At 42.2% G+C, this 6,000-nt stretch overlaps 1 long non-coding RNA gene across 1 annotated transcript in view; it reads left to right on the top strand.

The window, feature by feature from the left end:
• Positions 1-2,042: 2,042 nt before the first annotated feature.
• Positions 2,043-6,000, top strand: part of LOC149918860 (uncharacterized) — a 36,323-nt gene continuing 32,365 nt past the window's right edge. Inside the window, exon 1 of the long non-coding RNA XR_016464622.1 lies at positions 2,043-2,387. This is a non-coding gene — a long non-coding RNA (uncharacterized LOC149918860). The remainder of the gene's footprint in view (positions 2,388-6,000) is intronic.

Raw genomic sequence — 6,000 nt, 5'->3', positions numbered from 1 at the left:
AAATGCTCTTGAAGTGTTTTTACTAACTTGGTCCTGGAATAGGAAAGGTTACGTGCAGGAGAACCAATGTGCAGAAGTGCAGGGAGAATATATAACTAAATGAAAAGCCTGTGTTTGGAGTTGTGCTTAATCGAGACCCAGAAAGCCACACAATGTCCTTAGGCTGTGCTTGCCTTTATTTAAGTGGGAAAGTTTTTGGAATCCCTGGGAGAGAGAGAGCTCATGTGACAGCAAATGAAAAATGGGAGGCCTGAAGCAGTGGCCTTATGTTAACTTCAAGCTGGAGGAGACTCAAATTCAGTGCAAAGGCTTCTGTGAGGAATTATGGAGACAGCCTTGCTACCATGCACTGAGATAGGCATCTGGGTTTTTCAGGTCAGAAGAAAATCTGTGTGGTCCTCTGCTAGTAATGACAACAGTCATATTTGCTGGGCTGTATTGTGTTTTACTGCTGGAAACTGCAGATGGATTGAAAGAACGAACAACGGAAGATGTGGTTTCTCTTTTTCAGCATTTCAGGCAATTTTGAGATAAATGAATGATGTTTCTAACTGATCTTCAGTCTTTTAAGAGCCACGTCTGACCATCTGTCTCCAATTAGTTCCCCCAGCCCTGCAGCCTTCTCTCTTTGAAGTTCACACACTTTTCTTTTTGGTACAATAATAATAAGGAAACTTGAAAGTATTATCAAAGTTTCATTCTGCCTATTAAAAGCATTCTAATTTCACCCCTCTGGGAAGAGATGGGGCAAGATAAGTGAGGTGAAATTTTCCTGGGGTTTCATTCACTTAAGAACCATTATTTTTATTCCTGAACAATTTGACTGTGGCAGCAGTGATAGGATGAGAGGGAACAGCCCCAAGTTGTGCCGGGGGAAGTTCAGGTTGGATATTAGGAAACATTTCTTCTCAGACAGAGTGGTGAGGCACTGGCACTGCTGCCCAGGGAGATGGTGGAGGCACTGTCTCTGGAGGTGTTCAAGAACCATGGAGATGTGGCACTGAGGGATATGGTTAGTAGGCATGGTGGGGGTGGGTTGATGGTTGGACATGATGATCTTACAGGTCTCTTTCTACCTTAATGGTTCTGTGAGTCTATGATTCTAGGCAAGGCACAGAGATTAGGATTCAAGAGAATTGGGTTCACTTTCATCTCTGTAGAGCAACTCCTACCTGGTGAGTGCATGTTGTTCATATAGTTTCTTTCTCTTGTTCCTAGTCAGGTCCTGAGCACACAAACTGACTATGCAAACTCTGTACTCCCTCCTGGCAGTTTGGTCACCTGTTCTTATGTCCAGCTCCAATACAGTGCAACTGAGGACTGGAAGAAAGCAAATGTCACTGCTGTTTTCAAGAAGAGCACAAAGAAAGATCAGAGGAACTACAGGAACTACAGGTTCATCAGCCTCATCTTGATGCCTGGAAAGGTGGTGGAGTGATTAATCCTGGAAACCATTTACAGACACTTAGAGGACATGAAGATTATCAGGAGTAGCCAGGAATTTACTTGAATACATTTTTGTTTTTATCTGAACTCCTCTGGAAAGTTAGATTTACTATAACATGCTTCATGCACAATGGAAAGTATGCATAAGGCCAAAAGACAAAATAACAAAGACCAACATTTGAATAACACCTTTGGCCCTTTAGACTCGTATTAACATATGCTAGGCAAGGAATACACTCCCAGAAATATCACAGAAAACACCACCGAAAGTGACTTCCAAAAACTCTTATGTAGAACTGTAGGTGTTTGTGTACCTAATAGACAATATTGTTTGCACATGGCATAGTTATTAAAAATGAGGTATTCAGGCCTCACCTTTGTATTGTGTAACAACATTTTTAGATAGATCAAATTAATTGTACATCATTTGCAGAACACCATGTGATATGCCTAGGTTTGGTTAGTTAATGTGTCCCCCAGAGTCTTCTTTTTCAGCAGGTACAGTTTCGTTCTTTAATTTTTCTCCCTTTCTGAGCAGAGAGGAGTTGAAGAGAAGAAAAAGCCTATGAATAAGGGAAGAAAATATTTACATTTGTACATGCTATATCTGGGGAGAAGCTAAGAATGGTTTTCTGTGTACAGCCTTTCAGTTAGGCAAATAGCCAGCAATTAGTGCTGATGGCTCACAGAAACACAGAAGGTACCTCTGAAGACCATCTAGGCCAATCCCCCAAACAGGGTCAGGTAGAGCAAACAGAGCTTCATGTATTAATGCTTCTTTCTCATATAAAAGGCAACTCCTCACCTGTGCTGTCCCAACTAATCCCGCTTGAAAAGCCTACATCTATCCACTGCAGCCCTCCAGCGTGGGAGCTACAAGCATACAACTCCTGGAGGCAAGAAGATCATCTCTCTTGTTCCAGCCTCCATGAGAAGCCCAGGTCTGTAGCTCTGAATCCTTCCTTGGGAGCACTTGCAGTGGCTGGTGTTGGGCTGTGCTCTGCTACGTGTCACCACCATTGCTGAGTACACATTTCCTAGCTTTTTTCTGTGTACCCTTCTGTGCAAGCTTGTGCATGTCTGCAGATTCTGCTGTAGCAACACAGACCAATTTTTAGTGTGCTATGTGCAAACACCACTTGCTGGAGGTGAAAAACCTTTCTTATTCCTATCCGCAGGAGTGAGGAACTCACTTATGGAGGAAGAGTGCAAAACACACGTTATTTCTCCTCCAACCTCCTGCTGATTATATGTATCCCTCAGTACTGTGCTTCACCATCTTTTCTTTACTTCCATTTTAATGTAGCTGATAATGGCCCAGGACTAAAATGTTCGCTGGCATGCAAGGCCTTGTCCATAACTCATCAGGCCAAATGCTGCATGGCCCTAGCTCTATCAGTATCAGTGAGGTTCTGATTGTAGAGGGGCAGAGGCCTGCATAGACTTCCTCCTTTCAGAATATTTGGCTTCTACAAGTGTAGCACACTTGCAGACACCTGTGCAAAAATGCAGGTGACTGCTAAACCTGAGCTGAACTTTGATGATGAGAGAAGTGGTTCCATCTGAGCAGTCTTCAGAAAGGAGGGGGCATTCTTGGCTGTGGGGGTGTTGAAGTAACTCAATTGTTTGTTTGTGAGGTGTGCAAGTAAGAGCATATTTCATCTGTCTGTGAACATAGATCCTGACGGCTCTTGCGGTTATTTCTCAGGTATTGCAACTTAAACAGTAAAAAAGTTGCTCTTTGAAGGGTTGGACTAGATGATCTCCAGATATCTAGTTCTAACCAGATATCTAACTTCTGTGAAGTTCTTTAATGGTGGAATGAGTGAAAGCTCCTATGCAAAGGCTAGGTTGGATGGAGATATGGGAGCTGGAGGCTCTGAAAATCGCACCAAGCTGTGTTGTCTGCTGGGGTGAGTGGAGAGAGAGGCAGAAGGCTGCCAGGGAAAGGGCTTGGCTGGGAGGGGAGATGGTAGGTTGGGATGGGTAGAGATGATAGGGGTAGGAAGAATCTTTCTGAAAGTAATGAGAGGAGGAAGCCAACAGCACTGTCCATGGATGGAAAAACAGATTTGGAGTTAACAAACAAACAGGTTTTGTTTTTTTTCTCTGATCTGTGCTTCTAAGAAATAAGATGTTGAGAGATGCTCTGTGTAAATAGATTAACATCCAAGGAAATCTGGCTTATGAGTTTGCTTGTTCCTGCTAACATAACAGCCTGAAAGACTCTGAAGATCTCTCTGCTAAGAAAGTCAATAATATCATGCTGGGAATAGCTTCTAGTCAGCCAGGGCTTAATGTAACATGGCATGTGTAAGATTTCAGAGCTTGATGCCATCTGCTCACAGAGAGCATCAGATCACTGGAAAGATGTCAACAAACAGGCTTGAGAAGCTAGTGCAAATGAGGAGGGAAACAGCAAGCTCCAAGGTGTAGGAAAATGATGATTTTTTAGTGTGACTGTTGCATTCATGAGATTGGTTAGTCTGTTTTTTAATCTGCTTCCCACTGCCTCCAGAGAAGTGCCTGCTAAAGGAGAGACGTGAGTCTCTGAGCTAAACTGAGAGAATATGGCAATAAGAATAGCAGATGAATCAGAAGAAGGAAAAAAAACCACAAAAATCAACAAATGTTTCACATAGTATTTGGAGACCTCTCTTGGGGAGCCTCAGAGAATTAGTGTTAGTGAGGGAGAAAGAAGTTAGCAGGCATTGTAACCAGTAGCTATAAGGTCTCTTTAATGTAGTTTCCAATATAATTTATGAGGTACCAAGGTTTTTTCTCTTAAAAAAATAAAAATAAATAAATAAATTTGAACCCCAGATGGTAACCCAGAATAGGAACCTTCTTTGATCCAAGAGTCAAAATAACTGTACTTTGAAAAATATTTTGAGTACAACGTTAATTCTGACCTTCCCATGAAGCATGACATAAACACGTTTAAAATAGATATTCATGCCAAAAACGATTTCCATTGTCAACTGAAAAGATCTGGGTGTTATGTTACGGTTAAGATGTTTGAAATTTACAGTCTCTCCTATGGCACTGTTTTTGTGTGATAAAGGATGTGCTTACCATAGGCTGAACAGATTTCTTTTCTTCCCTTTGTATAGGAAATAAAATTTTGCTCTTTTGCAATAACTGATGCTTGAATACTTATAAAATGCTTAATGTGTATTCACAAGTGTTTAGATACCTTGAATTGTTGCTCACTAAAGACCATTTTCCCATAAACCTCTGTCCTACTTCTACTTGTAACAAGTGAATAGTGGAATATTCATGGCAATAGGGTTTGTTAACATTAATCAGCTTCTGGATGCCAGCTTATTGCCCCTACCAACTATCTGAATGGTAATTCCATGGATGATGGAGAAAAATTGTTCAGTCCATGCCAAACAACATAAAAATGTGCAATGGTCACAGACAACAGTGGCTGCAGATTGAGGTTTGAGAGATCTAGAGCTTATGCCCCATCCCTGGAGGTGTTCAAGGCCAGATTGGATGGGGCCCTGGGCAGTCTGGTCTAGCATTAGGTGGGATGGTTGGTGGCCCTGCGTGTGGCAGGGGGGTTGGAGATTCCTGATCCTTGAGGTCCCTTCCAACCCTGGCAATTCTGTGATTCTGTGATTCTGTGATGTCTTTCCTGGGAGAGAAGTGCTGCCCTAGGGCAGGTCACTGGGGGCATGTGTATGGTTCTCTATCTCCATAATTCCTCAGATGCATTATCTCTACCTTGTGACACCAGAGAGTGTTATTTGCAATGATGCAAACATATACCAAAGCTTAGACTCACCTTTCTTTATCTGCTCCTTGGTGAGTCCTACTGGAAGAATTTATGCCCAGTGTTCTCTAGCAGTCAGAAACAGAAGAGTTTTGTATGAGTCTTAAAGCTGGGTCTCAAGATAAGTCCCACTGACTTCTACTGTTTTAGCTCCCAGGAAAGCATCGCAGAAAAACACGCCTGTCTATCATCTCCTTATAGCTCATTATGTCTTCCTCCATCATAATTTTTGTGAGTTCCTCTGATGTGTGGTTGTCCTTGGAAGCCAACAGGTGGAACAAAAACAGATGAAGCTGAGGCTGTAGTGGGGGTTTTGCTTGATACTAATGGGCTCCAGATCATTGTAATAGTAATGTCACTTGGCAGTTTACCAAAGGCAGGTCTTGCTTGTTGTAGTTGCCCTCTGTTTCACTCCTAAGTCCTTTTTTTTTTTTTTTCCTCAGTACTCATGATGATGTGTCCTAAGAGAAATTCATAAGGTTACTTTAAGGATTAGCCATCAGATCCAGCTGTTTCAGAGTACAGGCCTGGAAGTGGAAAAAAACTTGATTTATGCTCTCAGTGCCTGAGAGTAGCTTGGTTATTTCTGAACTGTGAAGAGAACTTTTCCTTGGGAATCCAAGATATATATTTTTGTGAGAGGAACAAATGTACTGTATTCTCCACTGACTCCAAGAATCACAGAATCATTTGTGTTGGAAGGGACCCTTAAAGATCACCTAGTCCAATTCCCCTGCAGTGTACAGGGACACCAACGGCTCCATCAGGTGCTC

Source organism: Phasianus colchicus, chromosome 2 (assembly GCF_987193195.1).
Source record: "Phasianus colchicus chromosome 2, bPhaCol1.hap1.1, whole genome shotgun sequence".
In the NCBI taxonomy this organism is placed as follows: Eukaryota; Metazoa; Chordata; class Aves; order Galliformes; family Phasianidae; genus Phasianus; species Phasianus colchicus.
Note: the sequence above shows the minus strand (reverse complement) of the source record. Positions and strands in the feature narration are given on the sequence as shown.